The sequence below is a fragment of the Tenrec ecaudatus genome, chromosome 1 (genome assembly GCF_050624435.1).
Source record: "Tenrec ecaudatus isolate mTenEca1 chromosome 1, mTenEca1.hap1, whole genome shotgun sequence".
In the NCBI taxonomy this organism is placed as follows: Eukaryota; Metazoa; Chordata; class Mammalia; order Afrosoricida; family Tenrecidae; genus Tenrec; species Tenrec ecaudatus.
In genome coordinates, this window is record NC_134530.1 from 158,341,677 (window position 1) to 158,362,460 (window position 20,784).

A 20,784-nucleotide genomic window follows, 5' to 3' on the forward strand; every position below is an offset into this window, starting at 1 on the left:
CAGCCACTGGACCAGAGCTTAGCTCTGATAGGCAAGGAACCTGGACAGTTTTCAAGGTCCTGACCCTTCCTGCTCTCTTCTTTCTAAGTGTTACTTTCTGAGTTCTTATTTATTGAGTTGCCCTTTCATTTGTAAAGTAACAAAGAGGCTTTCTGCCCCCATGCAGAGGTAGAGCTTCAGAAAACCACAGGGGGCAATTCTTCTCAGCCAGAATCTCCTCTCCTGGCAGTGAGTTCACTTGAGGGCTGTCCTTAAAAAGTTTCACCAAGTGGCTGGCTGCAAACATCAGAAATTCATTCTCTCATCCTTCTGGAGCCGAGCCTTTGATCATCAAGATGCAGGCAGAGTCAAGCTCCCTCTGAAGACGACTGGGGAAGAGCCCTCCCTCCCTCTTCTAGCTCCTGGAGGTCCCAGGCCTGACCTGTCTGTGGGAGCGTCCTTACCGTCTCTGCCCGTCTTCTCTGCGCGTCCTCCCTGTGTATCTGTGTGTCTGACAGTCCTGTCCTGTTTCTATAGGAACAGCAGTTATGTTGGATTAGGGCCCACTGCACGCCAGTATGCCTCCTGTGAATTTATTTAATTCCATCCACAAGAGTCTGTTTCCGAAGCAGTCGACATGCTCAGGTACTGAGAGTCATGATATTATAGATGGAATATATACTGTATGATGGGCTGCTATTGGCATGGTCGGCAATCGGAAACCACCAGCACCTTCACAGAAGCCCTGAGCTTTCTTCTTCCTTAAACACTTACACTTTTGGAAACCTAGAGGGACTCACGATGAGACAACATTGACTAAATGGCAGTCAAAAGGAGTGACATATATATATATATATATATTTTTCTTCCCTGTTTTAACTTTTTTTGGTTCTGTTTTGTTTTAACTTCTTTGGTGGGAAAAACTTTCATGGTGAGACTAAGTGGAAGTTTACCAAGTAGACCTTCCTTTTTGCCAGGAGCAACATTCCATCTCCTAAAGGCTTACCCAGTTTTCCTCACGCTGTTCCCACAGGCTGATTCTATTCAGCCTCATGTCTTCCATTGGCAGGAGAAGCCAGCCCCCAACACATCATTAGGGGTCCGGTAGGCGCAATTGTACAGCGATAATAAGTAAAGATCACAGTAAAGTCATAGAGAGCATGAGAGATAGAAGTGAAGTATTGAAATAGATGGAGTCAGACAGGATTCATGGTAGCAAGCTCACCTCAGCCCCACTTGGTGGTCCACGTGGAGGAAGGGAGAGATCGTTAATGCTAGTCCAGGCTTTTTATATTCTCTGGGGACATGCAAGCCCCCTAATCACAGGTGAGGACATGTGTCACAGGAAGGGGTTGTGCTATAGGTAATACAGTCATGGGAGAGGGTGATCTAGGGGTATCCACGCAATAGGAAGAGGAGGGATTGGGGTATACATGTGGCAAGATGGGCGGATCCTAGGTACAGGATGGCAGCCTAACTTTGGATGTCACAGAGCCGGTTTGGCCTGTTCCCTGGCTCAACTGACAGACACCATTATCAGTGGGGTGTGAACTCCACCTACAGGAACCAAGCTAATGGTCACAGGCCCCCCCCCCCTGTGGTGTGGGGAGACAGCAGGCTGGCAGGGACTGCCTTCAGGGAAGATGCCTGTGAGCATCTGACCTCCCGCCACAATCCATATCAGGAGGCTCATAGAGTCATGATTATTTTTTTAACCGCGGGTGCTAATTTATTGTGTGCATGGACCAAAGACAACTCTGCCTTTCCACGGACGGGCGCATTGGCTGTCTCCATCCTCTCACGGTGGAAGGGCTGTGATGAGCACCAGGGTGCATGTCTGTCTGAGCTCCTTCTCTTTCAGAGGATGAACCAACTGCAGTGACTGTAGAGTCTGACACTTCTATTCCCAGGTTGGACACATCTTCCTGAGGGCACCGCTAACCCATATCATCTCGGAAAGACAGAGAGACCGCTTGTGAAAATGCTTCAGGATTATCTGGTTCCACACAAAACTGAACATCAATTGACAAAGTTCCCATGAGGAATATTAAAGTCATTGTAGTTTGCAGATATTTTATCAGAAATGTTGATGAAATTCAAGAAAACATAGCTGATCTCATCAGATCTCAAAAATTCTTTCCCAGGTTTGTGGAAACTACTATATCTCAATACTATAGTTAATTTGTTTGTAGTAGAATTATTTTGTTATTTGTTTTGTTTTGTTTGATGTGAACTTTTTTGTCACTAAAGATACCAAGCCTACTTTCACTTTTACTCAATTAGAAGTATTTTAATAGTTTAAAAGGCAGGAAGATCACAGGCCATTTGGTGGGAAGTCTTGTGGATCCAGTGGTGGTGTAAGCATCTCAGCACTGGCAGGGATCTCCAAGTGGCTGCTCCAGCTCAGGGCACTAGCTTAGCTCCATGTGGCTTGTCAGCTGCAATATCTCCCAGGGACTCAGCCTGTATCCCGCCTCCAAGGAGCTATTTAATTCCTTAGTGTCTCCAATGAGGACATCAAACTGACATCTGATTGACAGTTTAGACTCAGGAGGAATGAAAGCACAAAAATTGATGGGACTAAAGTGAATGCTTGGGTGAGAATGAAAAGATTTAAACAGATCTCTCCTTTACCAGAATGTATTTATTGGTATGGATATTATGTCTAATTGGGTAAACTCCCTCTGCCTACTATTGTAAACTTGAAGGTGTATAAGTCTGCCCTTTGGCTGATATTCATTGGGCATGCTAAGCGAGAACCATGACAATTGCCTGGGCACCCTCGGACATCTTAAAAGGGTCCTTCCTAGCTGCCAGCGCAGCAGGCAGAGTGACAGCTGCCAGGCGCCAAACTTCAATAAAACTCTGTGCAGGCCCTCCCTGCAGGCACTTAGCAAGCACCCTCCAATAGTCAAGATGCCCAAAAGAAAGATTGGTTGGCTGAGCCAGCTGAAAGGGCAGTGAAGGGGGTGATCTGAAAGGTTGTCAGCCAAAGTGGAGACAACATCAAAGAAGGCAGCAGGAAAGGATAAATCTTCAGGTAAAATTGTGTCCCAAGGGTGAAAAGGAACTGTGAACACAGGTTGAAGGGCTAACTAGGAAACTAAAGAAAGTGGAGACATGAAATCCTAGGAAAGAGAAGCCTCTGTCTGATGTAGACCGAGAAAAAGAAGTCAGTGTGATCAATCTACCATGTCTTAGTGGACCCTGTTTCTCCCCCCCTCCCTTCCCCCCGGTACCATCTGAGGAATATTTTAACTATTTTGTAGATGCAAGTTTTTTGGTGGCTCTAGAAACATTTTTTTAATCATTTTATTGGAGGCTCGTACTATTCTTATCACGACCCATACATACATCCATTGTGTCAAGAACATATTTACTTTTGTTGCCATCATCATTCTCAAAACATTTGCCTTCTTCTTGAGCCCTTAATATCTGCTGCTTAGAACATTTTTAAGAAAAAGGAAATGTCACTTCATCCCATTTTTAAAAAGTATAAATGCTTCATTTTTTAAGGTCTAAAATCTACTGGCTGTTCATTTTTTGGTACAACCAGAAAATAATGAGATGCTGGATTATGGGAAAATTTGACTGTTTGGGGTAATAATATAACATCCTATGGGATAGGACGGAATGAGGTTGTACCACTAATAGACAACAGACTTAATGGAAATTTTTAGTTACTGCTATGCATTTGTGTGACCTGAACACTTAGAATGGTTTCCATGTTGCTTTTTAGTAAAATTGTATCTCAAAACCATTCCCTCATGATGGCTCTCCTGACAAAAGTGTGTGCATTCTGTAACACCTTGATCTCGGTAGTCCATTTTTCCTGATAACTTGGCTATGTGCTTTAAAAGGCTGAAAATTCAAGTGTGTGGCGTGCACAGCAGTAGTGAAAGATGTCAGTTTGTGATGTGCAGATGACACACCTTGATTGAGGAGAATGAGTAGGACTCAAAGCACTTGCTGATGAAGCTAAAGGATTGCAGTCTTTCATATTTATTGTAACTCAGTGTCATGGAGACCAAAATCCTCACAACTACATCTTTAAGGAAATCATAATAAATGGAAAAAATATTGAAATTGTTGAGATTTCATCTTGCTTAGATCCACAATCAATACACATGAAAACAGTAGTCAAGAGATCAAATGACCCATTGCATAGCATAAATCTGCTGTGTTTGACTTTTAAAAACTCATTTTATTAGGGGCTCATACAACTCTTATCACAATCCATACATACATCAATGGGTAAAGCACATTTGTACATTTGTTACCCTGATCATTCTCAAAGTATTTGCCTTCCACTTAAGCCCCTGGCAGCAGCTCCTCATTTTCCCCTGCCTCTCCCCCTCCCTCCGGCTTGAACCCTTGATAATTTATAAATTATTATTTTGTCATATCTTGCCCTGTCCGACTTCTCCCTTCACCCACTTTTCTGTTGTCCGTCCCCCAGGGAGGAGGTTATATGTAGATCCATGTAATCGGTTCCCCCTTTCCAGCACACCCTCCTGGTATCGCCACTGGCACCACTGGTCGCAAGACTTCTTTAAAGTGTTAAAAAGCAAAGATGTTGCTTTGAGGACCAAGTCATGGTATTTTCAATCGCCTCCTAAACATGTGAAAATTGGACTTTGAAAAAGGAAGACCAAAGGAGAATTATAGTTCTGGCAAGTAATATGGAAAGCACCATGAACTACCACGAAAAAAAGCATCTGTCTTGGAAGTACAGCCACTGGTCCTTAAGAGTCAAAGTTAGCACAGACAATGTCAGGACAGACCAGCGGCTACTGAAGGACATCATGCTTGGTAAAGTACATTGACAAGGAAACGGAGGAAAGCCATGACAAAATTGATTAGACTAGTCTGGGATTAGGATTGTCAGTTTGGAAGAGGATACAAATCAGGGCAAAGGGGAAACAGGATCCTCTCCTGGTGTTTACTTGAAATGCAGAGGATTAGTATAAAACTCTACCAAACACACAAAGCACATGTTGTTCTGTGCCACCAGAGAGCCTAGAAGCAGTATTACCTAGACCCTAAATCTTTGTTGCCAATGTCTTATCCATGGAATGAAGATTGCCAGAGTGAAACAGTAGCCTTTGAAATAAAACATTCTTGACTACAGTAACGCAACATGGACACAAGCTGCCTCTAAAAGATCAATTAAGCACTACTAAATTTAATGAGAAGTAAACAGCCACAGAGCAATGACTAAATATAAATGCGCTTCACTTGTAAAACACCAATGATAGTTCAAAAAAATTAGAATAAAAATTAAAGAATTCAAAAAAGTATTTACTGTTTGACAAGTGAGGATAAGGGGAGAGCCCACATACAGTCCCCACTACCATATATATATATATATATATATATATATAAGATGCAGTTGAATTAACTTCCCACACTTGGTGAACAAATGCAGAAAAAATGTAGATGACAGTCAAAGTACTTATGGGGCAGGTATAGATTTTTTATTGTTTGAGTTAGGAAATCATTTGTGCCTCACGCTCTTAACACAGAGTAAGATACACGTCCCCATCCCATCAAGGAACCATGCAAAAAGTACAAGGAATGTGTACGGAAAACCATTGAACAGAGACGCTGCTCTAAGAAACAGATATATTTTACTGAGCCTTGTGTTAGGAAGCAAAACACAGCTTAAAGGTCTACTTTTAAACCATCATCTACCAGGGGAGAGCGCGAACGCAGTCCCCCACTACCACAAATTATGCAGTCGAGTTTCCCACATTTGGGGAAATCGCAGGGGTCAGCACATCCCGAGTGCAATGGATAAGCCTTGCCCTGGGAAAACCACCTTTGTGATCATGGTATCTCCCCTGCCAGGTAAGTATGACTTGCTCGCCCGCTCGCCCCACGCGCGCTCACGCGCCCTGCACTTTCCACACGGATACTTAGCAGACCCTCGTTACAGATCGCTCCTACACCCTCTTGCATCCGAACGCACAAACCTTCATCCAACAACAGACACTCCATCCCCACAAAAGTACGGGAAATCACAGCGTAAGTTTTAAGCACCACGTGTGCTCATCCAGCAGCCACTGCGCTGCCTTATCTACATACGGCTCGACGTCACCACCGGTAGCTGGCTGTCCTCCAGTGCAATCCGGAAACCCGCTCCTTTGCTCTTTTCAGCTTTCCTGTGTTTGAGATCACAGTACTCTTGTGAAGACATAAGTGTCAGAAATCCAACGGGGCAGTTGTGCTCTGTCCTGTAGGGACTCGATGAGTGAGAATCCAATTCCTCGACTCAACTAACCTCTCTCTTTTAAAAAAAAAAAAATCAATTTTCTTGCTTTTTTTAAAAAGTTTTTTTGTCTTTTAAATTAAAAGATCACTTTACTGGGGTCTCTTACAGCTCTTATAACAATCATAACAAATATATTTGTACACATGTTGCCATCATTATCATCGTTATTTTCTAAACATTTACTTTCTATTTGAGCCCTTGGTATCAGCTCCTCTTTTATCCCTCGTGGCACCCTTGATAAATTACTATTTTCATACCTTACGCTGACCACTGCCTCCCTTCCCCCACAGTTTGTGATGTTCCCTGTGTGTCTGTTTATGTGTCAATCATTTTAATCAGTCCCCCCTTCCTCCCCTCTTGCCCCCAGCTTTCTCCTGTCCTCCTGGCATTCCAACTCCCATTTCTGCTCCTGAGGGGTTTATCTGACCTGGATTGCTTGTGTTAGGAGCTCTGTCGGTACCAGTGTGCATGCTCCTGTCTAGCCAGAACAGAAAGGCAGGACTGGGGTCATGATAGTGGAGGGTGAGAAGCCCCCATGAATCAGAGGAATAGTGTGTGTTTCATCTAATATACCACGCCCTAAATGACCCATCCCCTTCCTTGTGACCCTTCTGTGAGGGGATGTCCCATTGTCTAACGATGGGTTTGGGGTCTCTGATGGGCTCCCCACTTCTCAACAATGTTTTTTGTTTGTTTGTTTTGGGTCTTCTGATGCCTGTTACCTGATTCCATCGACACCTCCTGATAGCACAGGCTGGTGTGCTTCTTCCATGTGGGCTTGTTGCTTCTCTGCTAGATGGCTGCTGGTTTAACTTCAAGCCTTTGAAGACCCCAGACACTGTATCGTTTGATAGCCATGCACCATCCACTTGCTTCAACACATATGCCTGTGTACCCATTTTTGTCTTCAGCAATCATGCTAGGAGAATGCCGATTTTTTAGAACAAAGTGTTCTTGTGTTGAGAGAGGATTTGCGCAGAGGCCCAAAGTCCATCCACCATATAAATATATATATGTCAATAACTATTTTAGTGAATTAATATACTTACATATGTGCACACCTATGCTTATAGGTCTATTCATAGCTCTCCTCTGTTTTCTTAACCGTCCCCCTGTCTCACCATCATGTTCGCCCTTCTGTGTTTTAGTAATTCCTCTCAGCTAGATTGCCGTTGCTCCAACACCCCCAGGACTTCTACTTCTGCCTCATTGTTGATGCAACACACCCGACCTTGAGGTAACTGAGACATTTATTACTATTGATAATATGCCTAAATCACTTGAAATTTACACAGAGCCTCACCTCTGAGGCTTTTTTTTTTTTTTGGTTCATGTAATACTTGGCCCGTATGAAATAATTAAAAGAAATTTGGAATGCACACTTTAGTTTCATGCTTGTTAAAGGACAGAAAACCAAGGGAAACGTAAACTGTGTCCTCCCTCCAGACACACACATCATACAGTAGCTCGAGCCAAAAATCATTTTGTTCCAAAAAGCCAGACTAGAAACATTGTATTCAGTCAAAGCAGCTTGAAGAAATGTAAACTGCCCCAAATGTTTAAACTATTTGATGTTTAAGTTACAGTGGTAACCACAAATTGATAAAGCAGAAAGGGCAAGAGCAACCATAGCAACTGGTAAGTGTTTCTGGAAAGCACAGAAAAAGTCAGAGTGGGAGCCCAAAGCCCATGTGTAGGCAACTGGACAGAAGGGTTTCAGGGAGGAAACGAGCCAGTCAGGGGGCAGTGTAGCAAAGGTGAAACATACAACTTTCCTCTACTTCCTAAATGCTTCTTCCTTCCCCACTATCATGATCCCAATTTTACCTTACACATCTGGCTAGACCAGAGGATGTACACTGCTACAGATAGGAACTGGAACCACAGGGAATCCAGGGCCGATGATCATCCCTTTAGGACCAGTGGTGTGAGTGGCCATATCAGGATGGTGGAGGAAGGGTGGGGTAGGAAGTGGGGAACAATTACAAGGATCTACGTATAACCCCCCTCCCTGGGGGGCGGACAAGAGAAAAGTAGGTAAGGAAGACATCAGACAGTGTTAGATATGACAAAATAGGACCCGGGTCCGGGCTGCGTGCGGTCCCCGCTGGGCTGCTGCCCGCTCAGGGCTGCCGCAGTGGAACTCAGCGCCGAGTTTCTCCGGGAGAAGCTACAGCGAGAGCTGGAAGCGGTGCACCTGGAGGTGGAGGACAGGACTCCCAACCGTTGCTCCGCCAACTTCTGAGTCCTGCTGGTGTCCTCCAAGTTCCAGGGGAAAGCGCTGCTACAGAGACAACGTCTGGTGAATGCGTGCCTATCAGAAGAGCTTCATCACATCCATGCCTTTGAGCAGAAGACCTTGACCCCAGAGCAGTGGACAAAGATATGACAAAATGATTGATAAATTATCAAGGATTCATGAGGGAGCGGGAAGTGGGGGGGAAGCTGATATCAAAAGCTCAAGTAGCAAATGTTTTGAGAATGAAGATGGCAACAAATGTACAAATGTGCTTGACACATGGATGCATGTATGGATTATGTGATGAGTTGTATGAGCCCCCAATAAAATGGTTTTTTTTTAAAGGTACAGAGAAAAAAAAAACCCTGAGGTTTCTTGAGTGGGTAATATCTCACTTCTTGACTTCATACCAAGCCTGTTTGTAAAACAAGTGAGTTTTTATGGACAGAACAAGTTTCAGGCTTCACTGTCTCAGAGAATTACAGGGCATTTCAGGGAAAAGGCGCCATGCTGTACAGAAGCCACCCTGCACTGGGAAGGGCCCTACACTGGTCACGAACACACACCCCCACGTGGAGCCTGAAACAGCACATCGCAGCATAAATGTGGTGGAGAAAGAGTAAATGATTAGAGACTAAAAACACTTTTAGGATCTGTCAAGGGCAGAAAAGCTTGATTAAGAAAAAAGCACAGCTTTGCTGCCACCAGAGTACTTCAAAGCCGAGCTAGAACAATGGATACTTGATGATATTGACAAAACAGTAGATTTAACTACCCTACACCTCTTATGCAGCTGTCACACCTCTCAGGGATTATATTTCAGGTAAACCAAGGTATTGACACAGGTTGCCTCTGTTTGCGAGCAATTTGATTAACTAAAAGAATAGGCTAATGAGCACAGCTCTCAAGCAGTATGTATGAAAAAACAGCAAGGTCCTCTTGCTCAAGATCAGAGAAAGAACCCAGCTTAAGAGTCTGTTCTTTGACATCAGTTATTAGGGGAGAGCGCGAACGCAGTCCCCCACTAACACAAATTATGCAGTCGAGTTTCCCACATTTGGGGAAATCGCAGAGGTCAGCACATCCGGAGTGCAATGGATAAGCCTTGCCCTGGGAAAACCACCTTCGTGATCATGGTGTCTCCCCTGCCAGGTAAGTATGACTTGCTCGCCCGCTCGCCCCACGCGCGCTCCCGCGCCCCGCACTTTTCACACACGGATACTTAGCAGACCCTCGTTACAGATCGCTCCTACACCCTCTTGTATCCGAACGCACAAACATTCATCCAACAACAGACACTCCATCCCCACAAAATTACGGGAAATCACAGCGAAAGTTTTAAGCATCACGTGTGCTCATCCAGCAGCCACGGCGCTGCCTCATCTACATAAGGCTCGACGTCACCACCGGTAGCTGGCTGTCCTCCAGTACAATCCGGGAACCCGCTCCTTTGCTCTTTTCAGCTTTCCTTTGTTTGAGATCACAAACCTTCCAGTGCAGGGAACGGATTCACCTGGGAATGGAGACAGCACAGCGCTTTAGTCACTCAGGGCTCTCAGTAGAAATGAACAAAATAGGATGTGCAAGAACCAGCAACCACTCCTTGTTGAGCCTCTGTCATATAAAGATGAAGGCTTTTTGATGGTGCTGTTTGGTGTCATCCAGTCACCTCTGACTCACAGACCCGCCGTGATCCTTATGCTATGGGGAGATTAAACACAGTGATAATATTGAAGGAAAAAAAATTTAAGTGGAAATATGCATAAAGAGAAAAGAATTGGGAAATAGGTTGACATGCCATCGCTACCCATGTCTGTCTGATTGCGAAGAACAACATAAGAACCACCAGCCACATCGTGAAAATGTCATTACTAAAAATACTTTACTAATTAATGCAATTCCAATCCAAATCTGAGGTAGTTAAAGTTATTGTGCCAACCTGGCCGATAAACACATGTGGGGTTAATTGAAGGGTGGCGAGATAAATAGCTCAGTGAGCCTCACCTTTCCAGTTCTCAGGCCTCTTGCTTTGCGCTGGTCTGACCAGGATGCAGCTGCCTTCGCCAGTTCCCTGATAGAACTGGCAAAGCTCACTTCCTGCAAGGCATCCCTGAGGAGAAGCCACACGGACCTACCCCGATGCAGCACTGGGTGCTGGAGCAGCAGTGTCGAGACCCCTGCCAGCGCTGAGATGCTTACAAGATCACTGATTCGGCTTTCCTCCTGCAGTCGGCACCATACTGGGTGTTTTGTGAGATGGAGGAGGACTTTGTGGACTGGTGTTGGACATATGGGCTAATGTTGGACTTGTGGTCCTGGGCAGTACTGGGTTGGGATGTTTTCTTGATGTCCTCTTAACTTTTATTAAAAAAATCTTTCTTACACATGAGTTTCTGTGGATTTGTTTCTCTAAAGTACCCAGACTAACACAAAATCCCTGCACAATTCTCCAAAGAAATAAACACATTATTCACCAGCTTATAATTAAAGGAAAGAAACTCAGGATAAATTCAACACAATTAAAAAGAATTTGTTGTTGTTGTTTTTTTAAAGTAAGAGTCTTATCACTCCCAGACTTAGAAACCGACTGTGAAGCCATGGTAATCAAAGCTGTCTGATAATGGTACAACTGCTGCAGGTTCAAATGAATGACAGCCATCATCATGTCTCCATCACTTAAAGGAGTCTTGAGAGGGATGATGGCAGCCAATGTACAAAAGTCTTTATTCTGTGATATCTGCAGTGCTAGAAGGAATCTCAAAGTGACTGTTTGATTGCAGTCCTGAGTCCACATTTCAATCCCTCTTTTAAAGGCGAAAAACTCATTTATCCTGTGTCTAAGACTTAAGTGAGCCGTGACAGTTGCAGAAAGCAAAACTAATGTTACTTTTCTTTAGGGCTAGGGCGCATTACAAGGTATAGCATAGATTATAGAATCCCGGTAACTTCAAGAAGAGAAGAGCAAGCATTACAAGGTACATACCTTATCATAAACGAAATAATACCAACATTGACTATAACATACTGGTTACCGTAACAAGATTAACTGCACCATTCAGATTACGATCTCCAAGGGAACAATATTGAATCAGAACAACGGTATATTGAAGAATAGTCAAAAGTGATGCTGGCGTCCAGAACCTGGGAACATGGGAGTACATTCTAAAATACATCAGCAGCAGAGACTTTCCCATCAGGGGAGGGAGAATGGGCAGGTCACCTAGCAGTCAGCTTTCTGAGACAGGAGGGAGGAATGGGCAGGTCACCTAGCAGTCAGCTTTCTGAGACAGGAGGGAGGAATGGGCAGGTCACCTAGCAGTCAGCTTTCTGAGACAGGAGGGAGAATGGGCAGTCACCTAGCAGTCAGCTTTCTGAGACAGGAGGGAGGAATGGGCAGGTTTCTTAGCAGCTTACAAAATTGGAGTTTCTTTGGCTAGTCTGCCTCACAACCACAGATATGAAGATTAGAAGAGAGGTGGGGCCCAGCCCACACAACCAACAGGTCCCAGGGGCCGGTGTGTAACTGAGAGGTAAAATTAAAGGGACATCAGACAATATAAGGCATGCAATTGCTCACCTCCTGGACAGCTATGTTCTCACCAGCCAGGTCCACGCAGAGAGAGATTCCAATCATGGTTTGTGTACATTTTCCGGGTCATGCAAGCCCCCTAATTACATCCTAACAGGAAGGGGTTGTACCATAGGCTTACATGCAACAGGAGGGGGACGAGCCAGGGGTTCACATGTGACCAGATGGGCAGACCCTAGATACAAGATGGCAGCCGAACCTTGGTCCTCCTTGTGGTGGCTTGACCTGTCTTTGGGCTCTCCTTCAGGGGAATAAGTCACTAACCTTATCAGCAGGGAGAGGGCCCTCCTTAGGGTGGGGCAGAATCTAGAGTCTGATTGCTCTAGATGCTGATAACCCTCAGGGAGAGAAGCTTGAAGCAGCTAACCTCCAAGTGTGTAGAGGTTGACCTTGTGTTACAAGCAACTTAGGTTTGGCATATCATATGAGGGGACAAGCCTTCTTGTATCCCACAAATAGAGAACCGAGAAATACAACTAAGTACTTATAGACACCTAACCTTTGATAAAGGACAAAAACCTTAAATGGGGGAAGATGTAGTCTTCTCAAAACATGGTGCCGGAAAAATTGGACCTTCCTCTCCAAAACAATGAAAGAGGTTCCATACCTCACACTGTACAAAAAGGAACTCCAGATGGATCACATACCTAAACACAAACTATACCATAATATAAACCATCAATAAGCATGTGGGGTGGGTCAAATTTTAGGACCTTAATACAAGACCTAAACACACTACTGAACATGATGAGCAATATGCATACTAGAGAAGACAAAATATAGAACTGGCCCTGCCACAAATGTGACATTTATGCACGCCGAAAGACTTCAAAAAGACTTAACAGAACCCAAAGATTCAGGGTGTGAGGGGGCAATTCAGTAATAATATACTGGATAAAGGGCGAACCTCTCAAATCTCCAAATAATCCAATCAACTCGGCACAGGATATGAACAGAGAATATACGACATCCAGGAGGACAATGCCCTTTGATAAGTATTTCAGTTCATTAGCGAAAAGAGAAATACAACTTAAAACTGTCAGATTGATTCGGCGGTGGGGGGAAAGGAAGAAGGCAAAGATAGAAAACAGGTTTTAAAGGTTTATTTCAGAGTTCCCAGGTGAGATTCACGGGTCCCTGAATTGGGGCCTGTGAAGTTGGATGTCCCAGAGGGAGAGGAAGGGTTTTATAGTACTGGTCTGGGACAGGGGCAGGTTGGGGAATTTTCCATTTTGGTTTGTCTGGTCAGCCAGATGGAAAGTTAGAACTCAGTAACAATGTAGCAATAGTAACAATGTAGCCATGCTATCAGAGCTGGCTGCTGTGTCAGGTGGGAAGTGAGAGCTCAGTAACAATGTAACCATGCTACGGGAGCTGCCATCCTTCAGTGTCAGGGCTTGAAGGCCGTCATCAGGAGGGGTTGTGCACCATTGAGCACTGTTGTCAGGGTATTGCTTCACTTGCCGGCCCCACCAGTTCCCGTTTCTGCCTCACAAAAACAACACTGAGCTATCTCCTGAAATGAACAGTTTTAGCAAAATTAAATAAAACGGAAAATAATAAGTGATGGAGAGGATGTGGAGGGTTAGGAACACTTTACATTGTTGGTGTGACTGTGCAAGTGTACTACCACTATGGAAATCAGTGTGATACTTCCTTATGCAAATGCAAACACAAGTACCTTATGACTCAGCCATCTCTCTGCTCCCTATATGCCTTAGAGAAATAAAAACTGCAAGATGAATGGATATATTCGCATCTATGTTTATTGAAGCAATTTCCCTAACAGCAAAAACATGGAAACAACCCTGATTATAGAGGAGTCTATAAACAAGCCCTGGTACATTCACACGTGGACTATTATGCATTAAAAAATGACAACTCTCTTGAACACCGTGATATGGAGAAAAATAGAGAACATTATGCTTATCATGAGCAGTACGCACCTTTATTAAAAGGAAAAAGAAACATGGCTCCTGCAGAACCTGTCCACAGATCAAGAGGCAGCTGTGAGAACAGAGCAGGGCACACTCCACGGTGTAAAATCAGGAAAGGTGTGTGTCCTACTTATTCAATCTGTATGCTGACCAAAAATTCAGAATGGCTGGACTAGTAAGGTTAGGGATCTAGAGTCAGGGACAAGGGGTTTGTCCCTCCCATGTCTTCAGAGCCCCCCCCCCCCCTCCCATAGAGGAGATTGGGAGCAAATCAGGTGACTATTAGACACCTTTGAGGATACCCTAACTGAGCATGCTCAAATTCAGGCCCCCAATCCAGGTGGGAGGTACACCTGGGTGGTCCAAAGTAGGCCCAGGCTCAGGACATGACCCAAGTGAGCTCAACACAGCCAATGGGGGTCAACCAATACCATCAACCACGCCTCCCTTGCCTTAGATTTGAAATACCCTGACAGCAGGAAGGCTGCCTGCTAGCTCTCCTTTACCCTGCTTCTGGTCAGAGGCAGGTTGAAGAATGGAGGTGCACAGGTTCTGCCCCCTGGCATCCCCCTCAGGGCCTCGAGGGCCTGCTTGGGGCCCACAGCTTATCCACAGCCCCTCTGGCCTCTGTCCCACATGTGGGTGCTCATGACCTGTTGAGAGCTCCAGTGCGGCTTCCGCAGGCCTTGGCACGCTCCCCTGAAATAGGATGTACCCTTTAGAGACTGTAAAACCTGAAACTTGTCCCGTCTTCATAAAAGCAATTGCCTGTAGGAGGAGAGATGTACAATAAATCGTCCAAAATGAAACCCAGAGGGCAAAGGAGGTAAGGAAGGAACAGAGCACAGCCTCATGATCTCTGAGGAAACACCACATGGCCCAGTACCCATGCGATGGAGGCCCAGACACAGACCAGAGGGGCACAAGGAAGCCTTTGACTACATTGGCAAAGATAACGAGAGATCCTGGGGGCGTGTGTGTGTGTGTGTGTGTGTGTGTGCGTGCCCCTTGCACGTCTTTGTGGTCTCTGTGGAGACAGCTTTATTGACCTGTGCAATCTAAGGAGCTGCTGGGTACCAAGGAGATCCTGCAAGGGGAGATCCAGGAAAACCAACTAAAATAGAAGACTTTAAAGGGAGAAGGGCGTGGCCCTGGGCAGAGCTCGGTTGAAGAGTAAAAGCTAAGAAGTCTCCACTTCGTGCACGTGGTCATTGTTAGTGTCTGCCAGTTGGTTCGGAACTCAACAGCGGCCCTGTGTGCGCAACAGGGAACGCTGCTCTGGCCGGCACCTTCCTCACCGTCCATGCCATGTCTGAGCCCATGGTTGCAGCCCCTGGGTGCCTGCCTCTCTCGGAGGGCCTTCCTCTTTTCCCCGACCACGTGCTTCCCCTGGCAGGAGCCCTTCTCCTGGGATGAGCCCACAGTCAGCGAGTGGAAGTCAGCAGGGAAAGGTTGCCAAGTGCAGTGTATCTCAGCCAGCCCTGAAGGCAGCCTGTGGTGCGTTGCTGGTGAGGACGCTGGGGTCTTCAAGGCTTGAGCCTTGGTTCCCTTGACCTCAGGACTGTTAGGCATTAAACCAAGGTCCAGGCAGGCCTCTCACTTGTTGATGCTTCAGATCACAAGCTGCCGAATTAGTTCATGAGGTTGATTTGTCGATGGAAAGAAGGCAAAGATGGATAACAGCTTTAAAGGTTTATTTCAGAGTCCTGGGAGGGAGGGGAGAGCAGAGGAAGGAACGGGAGCATCCTGACCCCCCCGGGCATGGTCCATGGGTCCCTGAGTTGTGGCCTGTGAAGTCTCACTGCCCTAGGGGGAGAGGAAGGGGTTTATAGTACTGGTCTGGGGCAGGGGAGTTTGGGGGATTTTCCATTGTGGTTTTGTGTTCTGTCATGTTGACAGTTAGAACTCAGTAACAAGGGAACAGTGGTATCAAAGCTGCCACCCATCTGCATCGTCAGGATGGCCATCATCAGGAGGTGGTGCGCACCACTGAGCACGGTCCTCAGGGGATCGCTCCACTTGCCTGCCTCACCAGGTCCCCTTTCTGCCCAACAAGTTCAATCTGGGAGGATCAGGGTATACTAGCCCATCAGTTAGCTCATTAAAACAAAATAAAGATTTGATGTTTACTTCAATATTGGTCCCAATAAGTCTTTTAAAAAAATCATTTTATTGGGGTTTGTACCATTCTTATCACAATCCATACATACATACATTGTGTGAAGCACATATGTACATTTGTTGTCATCATCATTCTCAAAACATTTGCCTTCTTCTTGAGCCCTTAATATCTGCTGCTTATTTTCTGCTTCCGTCCCCACTCCCCACTACTTCATGAACCCTCCATAATTCATAAATTATTATTATTTTGTCATATGTTACACTGTCTGAGGTCTCCTCTCCCCCCTCTTTGCTATCCATCCCCTAGGGAGGAGGCTATATGTAGATTCTTGTAATCAGTTCCCCTTTCTTCCCCACATTCTCTCCACCCTCCAGGTATGGCCACTCTTACCACTGGTCCTGAAGGAGTCATCTGTCCTGGATTCCCTGTGTTTCCAGTTCCTATCTGTACCAATGTACATCCTCTGGTCTAGCCAGATTCGTGAGGTAGAATTGGGATCATGAGAGTGGGGAGGAGGAAGCATTTAGGAACTAGAAGAAAGGTATATGTTTCATTGTTGCTACCTGCACCCTGACTGGCTCATCTCTTCCCCACAACCCTTCAGTAAGGAGGTGTCTGGTTGGCTACCGATGGGCTTTGAGTCTCCACTCTGCACTCACCCACATTCACAATGATATGATTTTGTGTTCCTTGATGCTTGATAGCTGATCCCTTCGACAGCTTGTGGTCACACAGGCTGGTGTGTTTCTTCCATGTGAGATTTGTGGCTTCTGAACTAGATGGCCACTTGTTTACCTTCGAGCCTTTAAGACCCCAAATGCTATATCTTTTGATAGCCAGGCACCATCAGCTTTCTTCACTACATTTGTTTATGCATACGTTTGTCTTCATTGATCCTATCTGGAAGCTGGGCACCCACTGATATGATTTTTAGTTCTTTGATGTCTGATAACTTGTTCCTTCTATACCTCGTGGTCAGACAGGCTGGTGTGCTTCTTCCATGTGGGCTTTGGTGCTTCTGAGCTAGATGGATGCTTGTTAATCTTCAAGCTTTTAAGACCCCAAATGCTATATCTTTTGATAGTCGGGCACTGTCAGCTTCCTTCACCATGTTTGCTTATGCACACATTTTTCTTCAGCAATCGTGTCGGGAAGGTGTGCATCCTGGAACGCCAATTTAATAGAACAACGTGTTCTTGCATTGAGTAAATGCTTGAGTGGAGGCCCAATGTCCATCTGCTGCCTTAATATTAAACCTGTAAATACATGCACATAGATCTGTTTCCCCACACTCTTATATAAATATATTTATATATGTACATTCCAGTCTTTAGACCTCTATAAGTACCCTTTGTCAGCTAGTTCTTTCCTCTATTTACTTTTACTTTTCTGTTGTCCCACTATCATGTTCAGCCTTCATTTGGGTTTCATTAATTTCTCTCGGTTGCCTTGCCCTTGCTGAATCCCTGCCAGGCTTCTCACATTCTCCTTGCCACTGGCTTTGGATTCCTTGTTGTTCGCCTCTCCCTGGGTTGGTCACCAGTACCTCCTTACCCCCTGCACCCCCTCTCCCGTGTACCCCCGGAACCATTGGTACCGTTGCAATAAGACATTTTTTATGGTTCTGAAAACTGTTTTAATTGTAGGATGCACCATAAACATTTTTTTTAAACTTCATGTAATGGCTGAAAACCCCCTACTGAAACACAGAGCACTGTAGTTGGGTCAAAGGTTATCAGTACCTAGAAGGATGCGGAAAGCCAAGTGTCCGCATGAGGTTAAAGCACAGAGCCTGGCTGCCATCTGCAGGGAAATGCAAGAAAGGAGCGAGCAGGGTTGATCGCGTTCGCACCAGTCACATCACTGAGTGACGCTCCAGGGCACTACACACAGCGATTGTCTTCAAAGGCTCTCTTCTCTATTGGGCCTTACCGCCACCCCGAGGTTCCCGCCGTGGATCCTGCTCTGCGCTCTCGGTGACTTCTGTCCTCCGCTCGCAGCTCAGGAAACGAGGTAAAAAGCACGCGGGCGTGAGCACGTCAAGCCTCTGTAAATCACCCACTTCGCCTCTTTGGCCAGTTTCAAAGGTGAGATGTCTGCGAACAATGGAGTTATTCCCATATTCTGTGCCGTCACCTCCTTCCCATGGCTGGGAATGCAACTGACCGATGGGCAGGGCAGGGCTTCCGTCGTCCTGGGTTTCTAGCCCAAACAGCTTCCTTCTCACTTCAAAGTCACCGCAGCTAACCACGTGTAAAGACCGGGTGTCACCAAATTCGTGGGAAATGGAATGAGAAGGGCCATGCGAAGCCCCTCACAGCCAGGTGCACCAGCAGTGGGAGGTGAGAAGACTTCCATTTCCCTCCTTTGACCTTTCTTTTCCTGGCAGGTGTTTCTTACAATGTGTATATACTTGTTGGATTTACAACAAAAAGCAATCAGCAACCCTGTGTATACACTCAAACAAACCAGACTAATGGAATCTGCCATGACTCAAATCAACCAATTGCTGTTGAAGTCCCAGGACAGGGCTCTGACACAGCTGCAGACAAGGAAGCAAGCGAGCATTGCATTGGGTGAATCTTCACAAGACCTCCTTACCTGCTGCTTGAATGAGCATTGCCTTTGGATCCAAGCAAGAATACCTTTGGACAATCAATAAAAGATACGTTAACTTTTCAGGTATTTCCTGCTTTGAGCTAAGATTCATCTGATGTCAGCAATAAGGTCCCTTGCTCCATGTCCTTTTTCGAACCTGGCTTGGATTTCTGACAGCTCTTTGTCAATGTACTCCTGTACCCGGTGTTGAACCATCTTCAGCAAACTTGTACTGAAGTGTGATACTGTTTGATAAGGTGTACATTCTATGGGGTCCTTTTTCTTTGGAATGGGCACAATATGGATCTCTTCCAGTCAGTTGGCCAGGTCTTCCAAATTTGTTGGCATTGATGAGTGCGTGTCCCAGCTTCATCAGTTTGCTAAAGCATTCCAATTGGCATTCTCTCACTGGCGGGAGCCTGTGTTTTCGCTCATGTCTTCAGTGCAACTTGGACCTTTTCCTTCAGTGGAGGGAATAATACAAAGTTGTACTTATTATTGATACATGCTTATATTTCAGGAAGGATGGGCAGAAGACAGTGAAAAATGTTTTCATTTAGGGAATGTGACAAGCTAAAGAAATGATGCTGATACTTTGCTAAGAATTTTATTGGAGACTCTTAAATTTCATAATAATCCATAGATCAATTGTATCAAGCATATTTAAACATATATTGCTATCATTCTTTTATAAACATTTGCATTCTATTTAAGCCCTTGGTGTCAGCTTGTCTTTCTACCCTCCTCCCCCCTCCCAACCTTGTGACCCCTTGATCAATTATAAATTATTATTATTTTCATATTTACACCTAACGCTGTCTCCCTTCCCCCAGTGGTTTGCTCTCCCCTTGCCCTACCTTCCTGCTACCTCCTTGGTATAGCTACTCCAGGTTAGGTTTCTGAAGTGGGTATTATTTCAATTCTTGGCTATGCACGAGAGAAAGCATTCACACCGAAACAATCCAAGTGGCTTTTCAATGAAGGACTGGAGAAGTTTCAGGTTCTACAGTCCAAAAGGATACACGCTATTTCAGGGAAGTGCTCCAAGAAGCAGGAAGCAGCACTGGGCTTCACCCTGAACAGGAGTAACCTCTTGGGGCAGAGCACGCACAGGTGTGGGACTGGGGAGGGCAAGGCAGGAGGGGAGCAGGAGAGAGCACCAGGGAAGAGAAAGGCTGAAGCCCCAACTAGGCCCTGGGGGTGCTTGTGCACTTGCTAGAGGAGTAGGTTTCCCCTGCCAAGTGCCACTGACCAGGAGTGGGTAACAGTGGGACAGCCTTCTGGCTGCCAAGGTATTTCAAACCTCTCTGGCTAGGGAGGTGCGGTTGATGCTATTCTTGGCCCCACTGGCTGTTAAGCCACCTGGGTGATGTGATGGGCCTGGGCCTACTTTGGACTGTCCAGATATACCTTCCAGCTAGCAGGGGGCTTGAATTGGAGCATGCTCACTTAAAGGGTCCTCACTGGTGTTTAATGCTCTTTTGATTTCCTTCTTAACCCCCTCTGGGGGCTTTCCCAGGACAACCCATTGTCCCTGTCTCTAGCTACCTAACACTCCCCTTTCTATTCCTGAGGGTTTATCTGACCTGGATTCTGTGTGTCCCCAGCTCTTCTATGTACCACTGTACATGCTCCAGTCTAGCCAGAACTGAAAGGCAGGCCTGAGGTCATGGTAGTGGGGGGTGAGGAAGCCTCAAGGAACCAGAGGAATATTGTGTGTTAAATCATCATCAGTGATATACTTCGCCCTGGTTGACTCATCCCTTCTTTGTGACTCTTCTGGGAGGGAATGTCCCATTGTCTACAGATGGGTTTGGGGGTCTCTGCTCCCACCCTCCCCCACCCCAACTAGTTCTCAACAATGTTTGTTTTTGGTCTTCTAATGCCTGTTACCTGATCCCTTCAACACCTAGGGATCACACAAGTTGGTGTACTTCTTCCATGTGGACTTGTTGCTTTCGTGCTAGATGGTTGCTTGTTTAACTTCAAGCCTTTGAAGACCCCCAGACCCTATATCTTTTGATAGCTGGGCACCATCAGCTTTCT

At 45.6% G+C, this 20,784-nt stretch overlaps 2 non-coding genes across 2 annotated transcripts; both read right to left on the reverse strand.

The window, feature by feature from the left end:
* Positions 1–5,673: 5,673 nt before the first annotated feature.
* Positions 5,674–5,837, reverse strand: LOC142438328 (U1 spliceosomal RNA). Its single transcript, XR_012782725.1, has one exon. It is a non-coding gene; the product is annotated as a U1 spliceosomal RNA (small nuclear RNA).
* Positions 5,838–9,488: 3,651 nt separating this feature from the next.
* Positions 9,489–9,652, reverse strand: LOC142438433 (U1 spliceosomal RNA). The gene has a single exon (XR_012782807.1). It is a non-coding gene; the product is annotated as a U1 spliceosomal RNA (small nuclear RNA).
* Between the last annotated feature and the right edge of the window lie 11,132 nt (positions 9,653–20,784).